General features: G+C 48.1%; 1 protein-coding gene across 1 annotated transcript in view; it reads right to left on the bottom strand.

Moving 5' to 3' along the window:
- Positions 1-20,432, bottom strand: part of PARVB (parvin beta) — a 139,337-nt gene extending 118,905 nt beyond the window's left edge. Inside the window, exon 1 of the mRNA XM_058431119.1 lies at positions 20,400-20,432. The gene's annotated coding sequence lies outside the window, so the exon portion shown is untranslated. The remainder of the gene's footprint in view (positions 1-20,399) is intronic.
- Between the last annotated feature and the right edge of the window lie 47 nt (positions 20,433-20,479).

Here is a 20,479-nt window from a genome sequence, read left to right as displayed (position 1 = left end):
CAGACACCCTGCAGTGCAAGACAAGGCTGCAGCTGGGCTCAGTGACCACTGGCAAGGATAACAATCCCACTGACAACAGCATCCGAAAGCATAAGCCACCCAGGGATAAATCTGCCCAGAGAGGCAAGAGACTCGCACCCTGAAAACCACAAAACATTGCTAAGGGAAATTAAAGAAGACTTAAGGAAGTGGAAAGACATCCTATGTTCATGGACTGGAAGACTTTGTGTTGTTAAAGATACTACCCAAAGAAATTCTCAAATTCAGTACAATTCCTCCCAAAATTCCAATGGTGGCTCATTGCAGAAATAGAAAAGCACACCCTAAAACTCATACGGAATCTCAAGGGATCCCAAATAGCCAACACAAGGTTGAAGAACAAAGTGGGAAGCATCATGTTTGCCAATTTCAAAACGTACTGCAAAGCTACAGTGATAGAGACAGTGTGGTACTAGCATAAAGACAGACCTGTTGATCAACATAATAGAATTGAAATCCCAGAAATAAATCCATACATTGATGATGAACTGATTTTCAGCAAAGGTGCCAAGATCATTCAATGGAGCATCAACGGTGCACAACAAGATGGAGACAAGAGTGATGGGAGGGTCCCAGCCCACTAGTACCATGCGGGCAGGGCCAGTCTCTCAAGCAGGACCACTCACCGGATCCCCAACCCCCAGCCCCATACCTGCTTTCAAGGGGAGCTCAAAAATCACCTTGAATGAATGACTGCATGCCTGGAAGACTGGGTGATCAATGAATAACTGAATAAGCAAACAGGAGTTGAAACCCTAGGGTAACACATGAGACACCAGATCCAACAATGATTCCTCAAAAGAAGTTGGGCTCCTCAACACTCACCAACACATTTTCCTCCTTACATCTCTCTTAGCAACATTTTAAAACTATCATCTTGACTCAATGGGTCATAAAATCCATTTAGGAAGCTGTGACTAGCATATTTTATTTATTTATTTATTTATTTAGACAGAGACTCTCTCTTTGTCACCCAGGCTGGAGTGCAGTGGTGCAATCATAACTCACTGCAGCCTCAAACTCCTGGGCTCAAGCGATCCTCCCACCTCAAACCCCCCTGCCCCTGCCCCAAGTGGGTGGGACCACAGGTACACAACACAAGGCCAGACTAATTTTATGTTTTGTAGAGATGGTGTCTTGCTATGTTGACCAGGCTGGTCTCAAACCACTGGGCTCAAGCAATCCTCCTGCCTCGGCCTCCCAAAGTACTGAGATTGCCTGGACAGCACGTTTCTTTAATGAAATGAAAGAACAGTAGAGTAGCAAATGTCAGTGTGCTTATAGGAAGATACCATTTCATGAAACTTTTATTCATGGATATAGGTAAATGTAGGCTTGAACTGGGGTTTTTATGAAAATATATTTCTTACCATGGATCCAAAATAAGAAGAGAGTTTAAACGCTGCTGTGTCAAGCCGGGCACAGTGGCTCATGCCTGTAATCCCAGCACTTTGGGAGGCTGAGGCAGGTGGATCACTTGAGGTCAGGAGTTTGAGACCCACCTGGCCAACATGGTGAAACCCCGTCTCTACTAAAAATACAAAAATTAGCTGAGCATGGTGGTGCATGCCTGTAGTCTAAGCTACTCCAGAGGCTGAGGCATGAAAATCACTTGAACCCGGGAGGCAGAGGTTGCAGTGAGCCAAGATCATGCCACTGCACTCCAGCCTGGGCGACAGAGCGAGATTCCATCTCAAAAATACAAAACAGGCTGGGCGCGGTGGCTCACACCTGTAATCCCAGCATTTTGGGAGGCCGAGGCGGGCGGATCACGAGGTCAGGAGATCGAGACCATCCTGGCTAACACGGTGAAACCCGGTCTCTACTAAAAATACAAAAAATTAGCCGGGCACTGTGGCAGGCGCCTGTAGTCCCAGCTACTCGGGAGGCTGAGGCAGGAGAATGGCGTGATCCCGGGAAGCGGAGCTTGCAGTGAGCTGAGATCGTGCCACTGCACTCCAGCATGGGCGACAGAGCGAGACTCTGACTCAAAATAAATAAATAAATAAATAAATAAATAAATAAATAAATAAATAAATACATACATACATACATACATACATACATACATACTAAAGTATACAATTCAATGATTGTTAGTATATTCACAGAGTTGTGTAACCATCACCATTGTCAATGTAAGAACATTTTCGTCACCCCCAAAATAATCCCTTTACCCGTGAGGGGTCACCGTACCTTCCCCAGGCTTTGGGAACCACTAATCTGACTTTCTGTCTCTACCAATTTGCCTATTCTAGATATTCAAATAAGTGGAATTACACAGTATTTATCCTTTTGCAAATGGCTTCTCTCACTGAGCCTGTTTTCCAGATTCACCCATGTTGTAGCATGGATCCATATGTCATTCCTTTTCATTGCTGAATAGTATTCCATCGTATGGATGGAGCATAGTTTGCTTATCCACTCATCAGTTAACGGACATCTGGGTTGGGTCCACTCCATGGCAACCACAGAGTGCTCCAGTAAACCTTAAACAAACACAAGTTTCCTACGGTAACAACGCTCATTCTCTGGTTCTGATCAAGCCAGCTAAAGGTATTCTTTTTTTTTCCAGCAGATCTTCTACACAAGAAAATTAAAAGCTATAACAAAGCAGGGCTCTAGGAAAGAAAAACTAAATAATAATTGTAGAAACGTGTCCTTGCAATGAGGCCCAAGCAAAGAAACAAAATCAAATGGAAACAATGGCCAGCTGCACACAGTGAGATTGAAATTCTCCCCGCGCTGCTCCAACAAAATTTCAAATCATTAAAATCTCGTTATACTAATAATATGTTTTCCAGATAAATTTAACTAAAACACTCTCTTCCCCTAACAAAGTGCAGCCATTCTCAGCAGCAGCACTGCAGGACGTGTGAAGACACAGGCCAGTTCCCACTGTGGCGTGTCTTCTCGTCCCATCTCTGCAAATGCCTACAGCTGTGACCACATCACAAGTGACAGCTTACTGGGGAGATGAGTCTCTACAGTTCTGAAGCCCCAGCCCCTTCAGTTCGGACTCTCACTTTATCGCCCAGGCTGGAGTGAAGTGGCACAATCTCGACTCACCACAACTTCCGCCACCCGGGTTCAAGTGATTCTCCTGCCTCAGCCTCCTGAGCAGCTGGGATTACAGGCACCCACCACCACGCCCAGCTAATTTTTGTATTTTTAGTAGAGACAGGGTTTCAGTATGTTGGCCAGGCTGGTCTCAAACTCCTGACCTCAGGCAATCCACCTGCCTCGGCCTCCCAAAGTGCTGGGATTACAGGCGTAAGCCACCACGCCTGGCCTAGATTTTCTTAAGTGAAAGCAATTCTCACAATATGTCATATGGCCTCATTGTATGTTTATTATTTTGTCTGCTCACCACCAACCCAGCCCCTGGTCTCTTCTCTTCCCAGGCCTCTTCTCTACATGATGGATAAAGTGGGGGAGTGGCCATGGTGGCAATAAGAATGGAGATGAGATGCCAATGAGAACAAAGGCTGACACCTATGTAGGGTATGTATGTATGCATGTATTTATGTATGTATGTATGTATGTACGTATGCATGTATTTATGTATGTATGTATGTATGCATGTATTTATTTATTTACTTATTTATGTATTTTTGAGACAGGGTCTCACTCTGTCACCCAGACTGGAATGCAGTGGTGCAATCTCGACTCACTGCAGCCTCAGCCTTCCATGCTCAAGCCATCCTCCCCCTCAGCCTCCCGGGTAGCTGGGACCACAGGCATGGGCCACCACGCCTGGCTATTTTTTTCTATTTTTTGGTAGAGATGGGGTCTCACTGTGTAGCCTAGGCTGGTCTCAAACTCCTGAGCTCAAGCAGTCCTCATGGCTTAGCCTCCCAAAGTGCTGAGATTACAGGCATGAACCACTGTGCCTGGCCTGTCGGGCTTTTATTATGTATCAGGCCCAGTCATTTCCCCCCAGTACTTCATTATTAAAAGTTTCAAACACATAGAAACATGTAAAGAACTTTATTTTATTTTATTTTTTGAGAGGGAGTCTTGCTCTGTTGCGCAGGCCGGAGTGCAGTGGCACAATCTCGGTTCACTGCAACCTCCGCCTCCCAGGTTCAAGCGATTCTCCTGCCTCAGCCTCCCAAGTAGCTGAGACCACAGGCATATGCCACCATGCTCAGCTAATTTTTTGTATTTTTGTAGAGATGGAGTTTCACCATGTTGGCCAGACTGGTCTCGAACTCCCGACCTCAAGTGATCCACCCGCCTCGGCCTCCCAAAGTGCTGGGATTACAGGCATTGGCCCCCACTCCCAGACAAGTAAAGTTTGAAGGAACACTTATATACCCACAGCCTACAGTCCACCACCCACCTTTGTCTATACTTGTTTTATTCCACATCTGTCCACCCCTCTATCTATCCAGGAATCCATCAGCATTCATTTCCAATTGCAGCTGGAAATAATTCCCACAAACTTTGGAGCTTCAAACGACACAAATTTCTATCTTGTGGTTCCGGATGTCAGGAGTCCAAAATGGGTCTCACTGGCTAAAATCAAGGTGTCAGCAGGGCTGCATTCCTTCTAGAAGCTCCAGGAGAAAACCAATTTCCTGGCTTTTCCAGCTTTTAGAGGCTGCTCGCATTCCTTGGCTCCTGGCCCCACATCATTGCAACTTCCATCTCCATCGTCACTTCTCTCTGACTCTGACCCTTCTGCCTCCCTCTCATAAGGAACCTGATAATCACACTGGGCCCACCCAAATAACCCAGACTAATCCCATCTCAAGGATCTTAATCAGACCTGCAAATTCCCTTTGACCACATAAGAGAACATATTCTCAGGTTCCAGGTATTGGAATATAGACATTTTTCGGACTATTATTCAGTCTACCATACCATCTTTTTTTAATGCATTTCAAAGTAAGTTGCAGACATCAGTACTTTTCCCTCTAAGCTCACACATCACTAATTAGAGTTCAGTATTTATTTATAGTTCTTTTATTTCCTTGGAGTTAAAATGTACATGCCATGAAATGCACAAATTTAAAGTGCACATGCAAAGAGTTTTGACAAATGCTGCACCTGTGTATCTCAAACCACTCTCACTGTAAAGAATATTTTCATAACAACAGAAAATTCCCTCCTGCTCCTCCCCAAGCAACTCCTGCCCACAGCCCCAGAGGCAACCACCATAGATTAGCTTTGCCTGTTGTAGAACATTGTAAAAGTGAAATTAGCGGGGCGTAGTGGTGCACACCTGTGGTCCCAGCTCCTCGGGAGGCTGAGGAAGAAGGATCACTGGAGGCCAGGAGTTCGAGGCTGCAGTGAGCTATGATTGCACCATTGCACTTCAGCCTGGGCATCAGAGTGAGATCTCGTCTTTGAAAAAACTGAAATGAAAGGAAATCACACAGTGTGTACTCTTTTGCTCTGTCTTGGTTTGCTCGGCATAGTGGTTTTGAGAGTCTCAGGTGATTTCCTGTACCGGCACCTTGTTCCTTGACACTGCCTAGGAGCATTCCATCGTGTCAATTACTGCTGTCTGTGTATCCATTCACCTACTGATGGTCCCCAAGCTGTTTCCAAGTACCAGCTCTTATGAATGAAGCTGCTATGAACATTCCTGTACAAGCGTCTTCTTACAGATTCCTACTTTTTTTCTTTTTGACAGAGTCTCACTCTGTCTCTTAGGCTGGAGTGCAGTGGCACGATCTCGACTCCCACTGCAACCTCCACCTCCCAGATTTCAAGCGATTCTCCTGCCTCAGCCTCCCAAGTAGCTGGGATTACAGGCGTGCACCACCACACCCAGCTAATTTTTATATTTTTAGGTTTCGCCATGTTGGCCAGACTGGTCTTGAACTACTGAGCTCAGGTGATCTGTCCGCCTCAGCCTCCCAGAGTGCTGGGATTACAGGACTGAGCCACCGTGCCCAGCCATAGATTCCTACTTCTGTTGAGCAAATCTAAGATTTACGGGAATTGCTGGGTCATAGGAAGGATGGCTATTTGATTTTAAAAGAAACTACCAAGCTGATTTCCTGAGGGGCCACACCACTGCACATCCCTCCAGCCTGAGTGAGTAGCAGCTGTCCTATTCTCACCACATCTTTCAGCCTTTCCCGTGGGTCTGCGGGGCATTCCCTGTGCTTCTCATGTGCATTTCCCAGGTGGCTGGTGACGGGGAGCACTTTTCCAGATGCATATTGGCTATCTGTCAATCTTCTTTGGTGACGTGTCTGTTCAAACCCTTTATCCATCTATTCTTTTACTGCATTGGCTGTGTTTTTATTCTTGAGTTGTAGAAGTTTTCTCCATCTCCCGGACCCCAGTCTTTTATCAAACATGTGTTTTGCAAACATTTTCTCCCACTCGATGGCTTGACCAGGTCCAGCTTTTTAGTTTTTTATTTTTTGGTTTTTGAGATGGAGTCTCACTCTGTCGCCCAGGCTGGAGTGCAGTGGTGTGATCTCAGCTCACCGCAACCTCCGCCTCCTGGGTTCAAGCGATTCTCCTGCCTCAGCCTCCCGAGTAGCTAGGATTACAGGAGTGCACCATCACGCCCAGCTAATTTTTGTATTTTTTAGTAGAGATGGGGTTTTGCCATGTTGGCCAAGCTGGTCTTGAACTCCTGACTTCAAGTGATCTGCCCACCTCAGCCTTCCAAAGTGCTGGGATTACAGGTGTGAGCCACCATGCCTGGCCCCAGGTCCAGTTTTAAGTACATCATTTCATTTAATAACTCACTCAATTCTCTAATGACCCTATGAGTTAAGTACGCTTTACAGAAGAAGAAACTGAGGCACAGGGTGGGGAAGTACCTTCCCCAGGGTCACAGCTCCAGGGCCCAGAAAGATCAGTTCAAGCCCATGCAGTCTGGCCTCAAGAGCAGTCACTCTAACCACTACACCAGACTGCCTCTTGCTTGCTGGGCAAATACACAAAGATCACTGTAAAAGATCATCATTGTCTCCCAGTGAAATGGGAACGCACCACACCCCAGGAAGACAGGAACCCTGCCAACAACCTGAAACAGGAATGCAGGGACATGATAGTGCCAATGGGCAAAGAGGGGCCCCCACCCTGCTGGAGGTGCGACATTTAAGTCAACAGGGCAGAGAGTTGCCAGATCAGAGAGAACAGCGGACGTGAGGGCTTTGAGCCAAGGAAGATCATGGGACCCACAGAAAGCAACGAAGACCCCATGGCCAGGCCAAGGGAGAAGAGCTGGGAGCTGGAGCTGGAGCTGGGCTGGGCTGGACAGGCGCTAGGTGGCTGGCGAGAATCTGGACTTGGTCCTGGAGCAGCATGAAGCCACTAGGGTTCCGTCTTCTTTTTATAAACACCAACAAGTTCATTCAGCACAAAAAGGATCTAATGTGTCTCCTCTAACACTAGGGCTGGGTGCAGCTTAAACGCCAGGAATGATATCAGCTTACTAGGAGCCAGCTGGGAAGATGACTCCCATCTGAATCATTCTTCCAGTTTAGCAGGGTCAGCGGCAATGAAGAGCCACACTGCCTGGAGTTAAATCTCACCTGCTGGCAGGATGACCTCGAGCCTCTCCGAGCCTGTGTTTGCCCATCTGCAAAATGGGAATAACCACATAACACCAACTTCTCAGCTTGGTGTGAGGAGTAAACAAGGTAATAATGCAGGAAGCATCTAGCACGGCGCCTGGGACATCAGCAGTGCTCGAGTCTTAGCTGCAGTGTGATTATTATAGGCTCCATTCTGATTTGTTTTTGTTTTTGTTTTTTTGAGACAGGGTCTCAGTCTGTCAGCCAGGCTGGAGGGAAGTGGCACGATCTCAGCTCACCACAACCTCCACTTCCCAGGCTCAAGCGATCCTCCCACCTCAGCCTCCCGAGTAGCTGGGACTACAGGCACAAGCCACCATGCCTGGCTAATTTTTGTATTTTTGGTAGAGACAAGGTTTCACCATGTTGGCCCGGCTGGGACTACAGGCATGTGCCACCATGCTCAGCTGTTTTTTCTTTTTTTGTTGTTTTGTTTTGTAGAGACGAGGTCTCACTATATTGCCCAGGCTAGTCTCAAACTCCTGGGCTCAAGCGATCCTCCTGCCTTGGCCTCCCAAAGTACTGGGATTATAAGCATTTTGTTTGTTTGTTTTTAATCTTCCTTTAACTTTTACCCTCACTTCTCAGATTATCTTTATTATGATTATTATTTTGATACAGGGCCTCACTCTGTCACACAGCTGGAGTGCAGTGGCGCAATCATGGTTCACTGCAGCCTTGATCTCCTGGGCTCAAGTGAGCCTCCCACCTGAACCTCCCAAGTAGCTGGGACCACAGACGTGCACCACCACGCCCAATTGATTTTTTTTTTTTTAATTTTTAATAAAAAGGGCTTCTCTCTATGTTGCCCAGGCTGGTCTTGAACTCCTGAGCTCAAGTGATCCTCCCATCTCAGCCTCCCAGAGTACTGGGATTACAGGCATGAGCCACCGCACTCCTTCTATTAAACTTATATATATCAAGTATAAACTCACTTAGATTTTACTTTGAAAGACATTACAGCTGACTCTTGAAAAACACAGGTTTGAATTACATGAGTCCACTTATATGCAGATGTTTTCCAATAAACATATTGGAAAATTGTTTGGAGATTTGTGACAATTTGAAAAAACTGCAAACCACGTAGCCCAGAAATATTTTTAAAAATTAAGAAAAATTTAGATAAGCGACAAATGCATAAAATATATGTAGATACTAATCTGTTTTATCATTTACCACCATAAAATGCAAATAAATCTACTATAAAAAGTTAAAATGTATCAAAACTTACACACACACAAACACAGACTGTGTTCACAGTTGAGAGAAACATAAATGTAAAGATGCAGTACTTATGTATTTATTTATTTTATTGTATTTATTTTATTTTATTTTATTTTATTTTTGAGACAGTCTCATTCTGTCACCCAGGCTGGAGTGCAGTGGCATGATTTTGGCTCACTGCAACCCCTGCCTCCTGGGTTCAAGTGATTCTCCTGCCTCAGCTTCCTGAGTAGCTGGGATTACAGGTGCCCGCCACCACACCTGGTTAATTTTTATCTTTTTAGTAGAGACAAGGTTTCACCATTTGGCCAGGCTGGTGTCGAACTCCTGACGTTAAGTGATCCACCTGCCTCGGCCTCCCAAAGTGCTGGGATTACAGGCGTGAGCCACTGCGCCCAGCCAAGATGCAGTATTTAATAATAACTGCATAAAATTAACTGCAGTCCATACTGCACCACTGTAATAGTAGCCACCTCCTGTTGCTATTGCATTGCTTAGAACATTATTTGATGTTAATTATCTCCACTTGAGCAGTTCACCGCTCCAGTAAATTCCGTATCATAGTAAAAAAAAAAAGTGATCTGTTTGGGTTCTCACATATTTTTCATTATGTTTAATGCAATACCGTAAACCCTGAATAACACCATGGGACTCATACAAAGCGCCACTTGTGATGCTGTTAGTGCTCCCAAGAAGCCTTGATGGACAGGCATGGTGGCTCACACCCGTAATCCCAGCATTTTGGAAGGCTGAGGCGGGCGGATCACAAGGTCAGGAGATTGAGACCATCCTGGCTAACACGGTGAAACCCCATTTCTACTAAAAATACGAAAAAATTAGCTGGGCATGGTGGCACATGCCTGTAATCCCAGCTACTTGGGAGGCTGAGGCAGGAGAATCGCTTGAACCCGGGAGGCGGAGGCTACAGTGAGCCGAGATCAGGCCATTGCACTCCAGCCTGGGCAACAGAGCAAGACTCCATCTCAAAAAAAGAAAAAAGAAAAAAAGAAAAGCCTGACATTCCAAGAAGCTGAATAGCTTGAGATGTTCTTTGGTAGGGTGAGGTCTGCAGCTGCAGTTGCCGGCCACTTCAGAGCATTCATCTTGTAAACACACGTTGTAAACATGCAGCATCAATAAACACAGCACAGTACTATAAATGCATATTCTCTTCCTTATGATTTTCCTAATAACATTTTCTTTCCTCAGGCTCACTTTGTAGTAAGAATACGGTACATAATACATAGAACATACAAAATATTGTTAATTGTTTATGTTATCAGTGAGGCTTCCAGTCAACAGCAGGCTATCAGTAGTTGTTTTGTGGGAGTCAAAAGTTACACATGGTGGCTGGGTGCAGTGGCTCATGCCTGTAATACCAGTACTTTGGGAGGCTGAGGTGGGCAGATCACCTGAGGTCAGGAGTTTGAGACCACCAGCCCAGCCAACATGGTGAAACTCTGTCTCTACTAATAATACAAAAATTAGCTGGGTATGGTGGTACACACCTGTAATCCCAGCTACTGGGGAAGCTGAGGCAGCAGAATCACTTGAACCTGGGAGGCAGGGGTTGCAGTGAGCCGAGATCGCACCACTGCACTCCAGCCTAGGTGACAAGAGAGAAACTCCATCTCAAAAAAAAAAAAAAAAAAAAAAAGTTACACGTGGATTTCTGACTGCATGGGGGGTCAGTGCCTCTTAACCCCTGTGCTGTTCAAGGGTCAATTCTATTAATTTTGAAACAAAAAGAAAAAAGACAGGGATGAAGACACTTCAAATTAAGCTTTGGGCCAGATGCTTCTCAAGAGCTGGGCATGGTGGTGTGCACCTACTGTCTCAGCTACTCAGGAGGCTAAGGAAGGAGGATCCCTTGAGGCCAGGAGTTCAAGGCTACAGTGTCTGATGATCTGGCCTGTGAATAGCCACTGCACTCCAGCCTGGGCAACACAGCAAGACCCCCATCTCAAATATATATATATGTATAAAGACCCCATCTCAAACATATATATATGTATAAAGACCCCCATCTCAAACATATATATATATATAAAGACCCCCATCTCAAATATATATATGTATAAAGACCCCATCTCAAACATATATATATGTATAAAGACCCCCATCTCAAACATATATATGTATAAAGACACCCATCTCAAATATATATGTATAAAGAATATATATATTCTTTATAATATAATTATAATTATAATTGCTGTTGCAGTAAAAGAATGCAGACACAATGCAATGAATTCTAGAAGTATTCTTTATATTCTTTGTACATATATTCTTTATATTTTTTATTTGTATGTTCATATATAGATATATTCTTCAAATTCCATTTACAGCAAAAATAAATTCTGAACACCATATGCGCATGAGGCCCCGCCCCGGACCTCCCCGTCTCCAGCCTTGTCAGGGGCACTCCATCCACATGTTTAAAGTGGGGCCTGGTCAGTTCTAGTTCCCTGGAGTCTGGAGTAACTTGAGAAGCAGAAAACAACAAGGGCAGACAGGGCTCCACTGAGACAGCTGCTTCCGGGAGTGTCTGGATTTGAGCAAGCAACGTACGCAGGCCCTAGGAGTGCTAACATTTTCACTCCCTCTTTAACTTTTTAATAGCTTAACATTGAAGTCTAGATGCTGTGGAATTGTAATTTTTCAGATGAAAACAAGTATAATAATGCATGACTTTGTAAGAGAACAAGCAAAGAAATTCCTAAGATGGCGTTGCTTGGGGAAACCAACATTACTGACTGATTGTGGGTAGCTGGCAGGTAAAGGTTCAAAGGCCAAAACCAAGCTCATCATTTCAAGTGGCAAAGCTTAAAGGAGCAGGCCTCCAACTACTTTCAGACAAGCGTAAAGAACTCCCACTCAGAGACTGCCAAATGTTCTCCGATGCCATAGGCTGGTGAGGAAGGCAAAAATGCCTCCTGGTGCCCATTTGAGTTGCCCTCACTTTCTGGGTACAAGGAATTCCAGCTCAGAAACACCTGCTTCTCTGCACACGCTAAACAGTTACTCAGCCAAGTATACCTCAAAAGAGTATCGGGGGCCGGGAGTGGTGGCTCACTCCTGTAATCCCAGCACTTTGGGAGGCTGAGGTGGGCGGATCAGTTGAGGTCAGGAGTTTGAGATCAGCCTGGCCAACATGATGAAATCCTGTCTTTACTAAAAATATAAAAAACTGGCTGGATGTGCTCGCTTGAACCCAGGAGGCAGAGGTTGCAGTGAGCCGAGATCATGACACTGCAGTCCAGCCTAAGCGACAGAGCAGGACTCTGTCTCAAGAAAAAAGATAAAAATATAATAGTACTGGGGATGCTTCCTAGTCACAGACGGCTAGGGGAAGAGTTAAGATACCAACATTCTCATTGCAATATCTTAAAGGATTTACACAACTTTCGTTACCAACAGCCAACTGGCTGCTGCAAGGCACTCAATGGGAACAAAGCAGCCGATGCTGCTGAAATGACACGGTACTAGAGCTGGAAAAGGCTTCTGTCCTGGGGGTGACAGCCACGGAGCAACTAACCCTCCATACACACTAGTAGTGTGGCTGACTGGTCCCAGCATTCTTTTTCCCTAAGCCCAGACTCAGCCAAAGAATCCTTCTCAACACAGGGTTAGGTAGTCGTCATAAATTGAGCTGACTTGCCACTTCTGCTGTACCACGTACCAGCTCTGGGTCTGGTGTCTGCATCAATGCCTCTAGTCACCCACATTCATCCATAACGAATTCTGATTGAGTGCTCACTCAATTGCTGATGAGGCTTCACTCCTCACACCACCAGTGCTGCTTTGCTCCACAAGGGACCATCAGGAACAAAGGCTTAGAGAGAAGCAACAGATCCAGTGCAAGGAGACGGGCTGCACCACCCCGCCGGGCATTCTCAGAACCAGGACAAACTCAGCAGCTCAGAAACGCAGAGCTGGGATCTGCCCACACTGCCCCATATTAGAAATGAAGAAATGGGCCCCCAAACTTTAACACACGTAGCCTCAAAGGGTATGTATGTTCAGTCCCCACGGCCCAGACGCTCTTAGTCAGAACATCAGAGGAGGTAAAAGATTCCGCTGGTTTCCCAGGGCTGATCATGTTAATCCCCAGATGCTGGGAGCCCTAGAGACTGGACGAGGTCAAAACTGCTGCTCATTCCATTTTTTTTCTTGTAACCAGAGAGAAGGCTCTCATTTGAATATGTCAGCCTGAGGTATCTCAATGATGCAAAGCCACAGAACACTTCTAGGATTGATTGCATTGTGTCTGCCTTCTTTTACCAAGACAGCAATTAGTATGGATAAGCAAATTAATACCATTGGGCCAACATATGCTTATAATATCCTCCAAAGCTTATTAATCTGTTTTGCAGCCTCTATGTGATGTAACAAATAGCAAACATATTAGGAGATAAACCAATTTTCACCTGAAACCTAAAGTGTAACACGCACAGCTAAGGCAGAGACATTTTCATAGGGTATATCTTTCATGGGATGGAACCACGTATTTGAAAAGAAGAAAACGGCTAGGTAAAGGTACCTGCCCTGTGCCAACCACAGCAGGGAGGAATCAACCCAACGGAGCACTTAAAATCCATATTTGCAGCAGGGATGAACCCACTTACATCCAATAAACACTCCTTAATTATTCTGACGACTGGACAGGGAGCGTGAGGGTAAGCAACTTCAGGATACGCAATCAATATTAATTCCACAGCGGTGGGGAGGGAATCAAGGCAGAGTCCCTTTGATGAGTGTGGGGTTGCCAAGGTGATCCGACTCTGCTGGGAGGTTTGTAACCAAGGTGCTGGGAGAACCACCGAGAACCTGCCCTTCCTCCCCAAGCCCCGAAAGGCAGGGAAGAGTCATCATTTGTGGCCAAGCAGTGCCTTTACCTTTTCTACAGAAGCAGAGTTTCCGAGAGCTCTTAGTAGGCCTTCAAGAAAACAAAACAAAACAAAACAAAGCAAAAACACCCACGTGGTGACGGTCGACTTTGCTGCCCCGGACAACAGAATGCATGGGCGGAACACACAATGAGAAATGTAGGGTTTGAAGATTATAGTCAGAATAATAATCAAAGGAAATGTAGCTGAGCCACCCACTTCCTCCCAGCCCAAGAGGAAAGAGACAGGCGCTCGCTGGAAAATGGTCTCCAGGGAGTTCCAACCACCTCCCCGAGGAGTGTTTCCCATGAAGGTGCTGGGCAGCGTCGCAGTGACCTCACTGTGCCTTTCCTTCTCGGACCAACAGCTGTCCATCCCCAGACGGAGGCGGTCTCTGCTCAAAGGAGGTTTGGGTTTAGAGAAAGGGGTGTGGAATTGTCTTCCTCTTTGTTGGCAGGGTCTGTAAAGAGACTCACAACACAACAGCTCCCCTCTTCCCCATAGAAACCACAGTGACCATGGCCCTGGTCCCTCACCTGTCTATATCCCCCAACTTCGGACCAGCCACTCCCCCTTTTCATTGGCTAGGAGGCCCGCTGGTCTTCCCGACATGCCACAGCCACTTTTCTACGGGCCCTGACACCATCAGAGGGGTCACGTGAGCACAGAGGGCCTGGAAATGAGAAGGAGTCTGAAAAATCGTCCAAAAGAGACTACACTCCTCCCAAATCCCTTCCCACCCCTCCCACAAACAAGGATCTGGGTCCTCTTTCATTTCAGCATCAGAGGGGCTGGAGCCCGCTAGAAAACAGCGTGGAAATCACAGCCATGCCTGCGCCCACCCACGCCGCCTCCTCGGGGCACTGCCTGTGCCCCGTGCCACACTCCTGCCCGCCTGCCTCCCTGCCGTTCCCCATTCCATCCATTCCCCACTCCCTAAAGCCCCACTGATATCGGCCACCCCTGCCAAACCCCAGCAAGGGTTCCAACCTCCTGTGCTTGTGGGACGCCAGGGCTGCTCACCTCTCCGGCCCCCGACCAGGGCTGGCCACAGCCCACAGGCTACACCGTTGCTCAGCCACTGGGAGCCTGCCTGGGGGTCTCCTCAGGAGCCCCCTCCCCCTCCCTGGGCTAATTTCCATCCATCCTAGACATTCAGCCAGGACCACTTCCTCCAGGGAGGCCCAAAACCCCAAGTCTGGGTGGTGAGACCCCCATGGCTCAGTCCCCCTATCTGCCTCCCCCTCGAACTATCCTGAGTGGGGCCTGAGCCAGGGTCTCACCCACCACCAGCTCCCAGCCCAGGCATTGCTGGAGGAAAGACGGGGGCAGTGTAGGCCCCCCTGCCACAGCTCCCCTCCCTTCACCGGTGCGTCTTGGTGTTTGGGGGCAACCCAACGTCTACACAACTGATGGCTCTGTGTAAAAGATGGACACTCTGAAGGAAATTCTCAGTTGCTGGTTTAGAGCTTTGAGATTTCTCTCCTGAAGGTTATTTAAAGTCCACAAAGAAACTTAATACTTTCAACCTTCAATTCAATGTCACAGCTACCCAGTGATTTCTTTTTTTTTTTTTTTTTTTTGAGGCAGATTCTTGCTCTGTCACCCAGGCTGGAGTGCAGTGGCGCGATCTCAGCTTACTGCAACCTCTGCCTCCCAGGTTCAAGTGATTCTCCTGCCTCAGCCTCCTGAGTAGCTGGGATTACAGGTGTGCACCACCATGCCCGGCTAATTTTTGTATTTTTAATAGAGACAGGGTTTCCCCACGTTGGCCAGGCTGGTCTCAAACTCCTGACCTCAGGTGATCCACCCGCCTCAGCCTCCCAAAGTGCTGGGATTATGTGTCTGGCCTAGTGATTTCTTTAGATCTAGTTGATGAGGTCTCAGTATCTTGCTCATTAATCACTATTTCTATATCAAATGCTTAGGAGATATCAGGATCAAGAGAACGGGAAGACAAGCCTCTGGCTGGGAGAAAATATTTGCAAAACACATGACTTGTATCCAAAATATATGAAGAACTCTTCCAATTCAACAGTAAGGAAACAAACAAGCAGACTTAAAAATAGGCCAAGGCTGGGAACTGTGGCTCACGCATGTAATCCCAGCCCTTTGGGAGGCCGAGGCAGGTGGATCTCCTGAGCCCAGGAGTTTGAGACCAGCCTGGGCAACATAGCGAGACTCCATCTCTACAAAAAATACAAAAATTAGCTGGGCATGGTGGTATGTGCCTGTAGTCCCAACTACTCCAGAGGCTGAGGCATGAGGATCACTTGAGCCCCAGGAGGTTGAGGCTACAGTGAGCCGGAATTGTGCCACTGCACTCCAGCCTGGGTTACAGTGAGACCCTATCTCAAAAACAAAATAAAAATAAAAATAAATAAAATACAAATGAGCCAATGACCTTAATAGACACTTCACTGAAGAAGATACACAGATGGCAAATAAGCATCTGAAGAGATGCTCCACTTCATATGTCATCAGGGAAATGCGAATTGAAACAGCAACAAGACGCCACAATACAATACACCTATCAGAATTCCAAAATCCAGAACACTGACACCACCAAATACTCGCGAGGATGCGGAGCGGCCGAGACTCTCGTTCGCCGCCAGTGAATAAAAGTGGCACAGCCACTTTGGAAGAGAGTTTGGTGGTTTCTTCCAAAACAAGACACACTCTTAATATACGATCCAGCAATTGAGCTCAAATGAATTAAAACCTTATCTCCACACAAAAACCTACACGCGGATGTACACAGCAGCTTTATTCATAACTGCCAAAACTTGGAAGCAACCAAGATGTCCTTCCGCAGGTGAATGGATCAACAAACTGGCACATCCAGACAACGGAATATTATTCAGTTGAAAAAGGAATGAGCCACCAAGCCATGAGAAGACATGGAAGGGCCTTCAATGTATATCACTGAGTGGAAGAAGCCAATCTGAAAACGCTAATGTACACTTTATGATCACAACTATATGATAGTCTAGAAAAGGCAAAAACACAGATACAGTTAAAAAAAAAAAAAAAATCCGTGGTTGCCAGGGATTTGGGGAAATGGAGGGATGGATGCACAGGCAGCAGAGAGAGGATTCTGGGGTCGGTGACACTGCTCCAGAGGCGACTGTAATGGTGGGTCCATGTCACTCTACATCCATCCAGAACCACAGAACGTCCAACGGCAAGAGCGACCCCTAATGTAAACTATGAGCTTGCAGAGACAGTGATGTCTCAATGTTGGCTCACAACTCTGCCACACAGCCTGTGGGCACTGATGGAGGTGAGAAGGGATAGGTGGGGACTCTTTGTATTCTTTGCTAGATTTCACTGTAAACCTAAAACTGCTTTAAAAATATACGTAAATATATATGTGAATATATATATGCACACGCATACATATGTATGTATATATATGATTTTTTTATTGGATACGGAGTTTCACTCTGTTGCCCAGGCTGCAGCGCAGTGACGCAATCTCAGCTCACTGCAACCTCCACCTCCCAGGTTCAAGCGATTCTCCTGCCTCAGCTTCCCAAGTAGCTGGGATTACAGGCACACGCCACCATGCCCGGCTAATTTTTGTATTTTTAGTAGAGATGGGGTTTCACCACGTTGACCAGGCTGGTCTCGAATTCCTGACCTCAGGTGATCCACCCACCTGGGCCTCCCAGAGTGCTGGGATTACAGGCGTGAGCCACCTCACCTGGCCCACACGTATATATTTTTTAAAGGTAATCAGGGGATAGAAACTTCCTGAATGCGTTGCTCAGAAAAGAGGGACAGAACCTCCAGACTGGCTGCTCTGGCCCTGCTGGCTTCAGCTCTCTCTGAGAAACCTGACCCTGGCAATTGGGCAGACAGAACAGGCCTCTTGTGGCAAATGCGGGGAGCACTCCACCTGACCTCCTCCACGCTGGCCGGGGCTGGCCGTCCGCCTCTGAGGACTTCCAGCAGCAGCTGGGCTGTCCCCGACCTCCGTCCTGGCCCACTGGACCTATGGGGCCTCTCATCCCATGGTCACAGTGGGGAACCCTGTGTGGTGTTGGTCTTCTCTCCACACAGGCTCCTCCGACCTCCAGTAAAGCTGAACCCAAGTTTGAAACACGCTGTCCTTTCACGTCCCCAGAGCTTCTGTGGGGAGCCCTGGGGGTTTCCGGCGTTCCTTTCCATTTTCCGAATGCCCACAGTTCGTCACAGTTCCCTTTTCTGACCCCGGCCACCACGTGACACGCCTCCCGTAGCGCATCAGCCTTAATCACGCCCGCCGTGAAGCTCATTCTCAGACACTTCCTGCACTGCTTCCTCCAAACCCCAGGGCCCCACATTTCCTAACCCCTCTCCTCTGGAACAGGCCAGGTCACTCATCCCAACCATCCCTCCCAAAAGTCCCTCCGTGCCTTGTCACACCCCTGCCTGAATCTGGAACCTCACCGATGAGCCTGCCCCCTCCCCCAGCTTCCCCCTCCTCCTTTAGAGTCCTCAACTCGGGAACATGTGGGAGCCACATACGCTCTCCCAAATCCACCCTCAACTTTCTAACAAAGGAGGAAATGAAGCCGACGGTGCAGCAGGCAGGGTCGTGGAAACCTCCCAAGCGCCCTGTCACTCCCTGGTAGGCAACCGAGCATAGCTCTGATGGCCCAAAGTCAGGGCCAGGGGCTGCTCCCACCCTGGAGTGGCCAGAAGCGCGTGTTGCCAAGGCAAATGGGCTTGCAGAAATACCGGCGCCTCTCAATTATTCAAGCCCTCATTATCCAGTCTTCCTGGCTCCTCCACTTCCCAGGCGACCACACAGAAGCCGCTAAACCCTTCCCAATCCAGCCTGTCCCTCAATTCCTGTGCCTGGATCCAAGGAGGGTTTGTGGCCCTCTGTTTGCCAGGCACCCCAACCCTGAGAACCGAGGCAGGGCGCCCAGCTCACCCCCAGCGAAAGCAGCATCAGCAGTGCCCGGCGTCCTGCTCCTCCTCCTGCCTCTACGCCTGTTTTATTCAGCACAGGATGCTTCCCGCTGCTGGGATTCTTGGTGCATGTGAATTAAACCAGGCTGGGCCTGAATTTTCTAGGCACACACCAATTCATACAGGCAAGGAGGAGAAGCACTGTGTACTCTGGAATTTGGGCCCAGTCCATTACTTTGGGTGTGTGTTCTTCCTATTCCAAGAGCGTAAATATCACCTAGAAAAAGCTGTAATAGCCCAGAACATTCCGGTTCCTTGCTATTCTGTGAAAGACTTTTTTCTCTGGTTCCTTCTGGCCTCCACTCAAGTGTCCCCTCCTCAGAGGCCTCCCCTGGCTCTGATCGCCCTGTTCTATGTGCTCCCGGGCACGTCATCACAGCGCCAGTTGTCTATGTATTCATTCCCCGTTCCACGAAAGCAAGCACCCCGCCCCCGCTCTTTTCTTCCTGGGGTCTGAGCAGCACCTGGCCCGTGGCGGGCGCTCCACAGGCTGTGGGCTGAATTGGGAGGGAAGCGTCACTTACGTCTATAATTGTTGCAAGCCATAAAGAGGAACCGAAATGATTTCTGGTGAGGGTGCTGATGACTACATGGAAGAATAGTGGGGATGACAGAGAGAAGGGTGACAGCCACTAATCATGTCATTTAGAAGAGGTGACAAACACCGACCAATACAAGCTACAGTGGGTCCTCCAGTGTAAGGCTTGAGAGAAGAGTGGCCCATCCGCCAGGAGATCTACTAAAGGGGACAAGACCCTGCCCTCTTGGAATAGGATCACGGGTGGGAAGACGCATCCCTGGGGGCACAGGCATCCCTGGGAGAAAATGTCTGGGGAACCAAGCGTTCCCTGCACTGTACAAAAATCCTGGGGAGTAGGTGCATGGGGGCACACACATGCCTAGAGGCAAATCTGTCATACGTGTTCTCGGAGCACACACATCCCTAGGAATACAAGAGTCCCAGGGAAGAAATGGATGGGGGACCTGCATCCCGGGGTACACTAATCCCTGGAGGCACAGGAAGAGTTCCCAGGGGATATGTCAGGCCCAGGTGGTTTAAGGAAACCGTATTGCATACCCGCTATGGGAGGGCTCCTTCCCAGGGACCCACCTGAGGCCGGCCTTTCTCCATCTGTCTTTCCACAGCAGCTCCCCTCACCTCTCACCAATCCGAAATCTCACTGTAGGGCACGGTCCCAGGGGCACAACCTCCCCACCCAAGCAGAAAATTCAAGAATGTATCTCCCAGGAGGCCCTGGGCAAGCGGTACACTTAAAGACACCAGACTATCCCTTGCAACTCTATTTAATTTTTAAAACGTACGAGGTTGGTAGTGTTTCGTGAGCACACGCAGTAAAAAATTAAAAAAAAAAAAATTTTTTTTAATGGGATCTCTGCAATCCTTGCTCGCAGGCCTCCCAGGCCTCAGGCCTGCAGGCCCTGAGCCCCGCACACTGCAGGGCGCCCGCGCAACACCCAGTAGTGGGTCCCCCAGGCCGTGTCTGCGCAGCGTGCCCTGCACACGTGAGCGTCACTGCTCATGGAATAAACGGTCACCCCGCGCGGCTGGTGATGCCGCTGGCCCAGGGAAGAGCTAAACACCCGGCACCCAGAGAAGGCGCGGGCCCCGCACGGTGGCCCGAGGTCCCCGCCGCACAAGCGCCCGCACGCGCGTTTGGCAGACTCCGGAGGCCACGGCGGCCCCATGCGCCAGGTCCCGGCCGGTGCTTACCGGTCCTGGGTCAAAGGCCTGGCCTGTCCCGAAGGTCGCGCAGCCGCGTGGGCCGGGCGGGAGGGCGGGGGCGGCCTCGT

Source organism: Hylobates moloch, unplaced genomic scaffold (assembly GCF_009828535.3).
Source record: "Hylobates moloch isolate HMO894 unplaced genomic scaffold, HMol_V3 SCAFFOLD_19, whole genome shotgun sequence".
NCBI classification, from domain to species: Eukaryota; Metazoa; Chordata; class Mammalia; order Primates; family Hylobatidae; genus Hylobates; species Hylobates moloch.
Note: the sequence above shows the minus strand (reverse complement) of the source record. Positions and strands in the feature narration are given on the sequence as shown.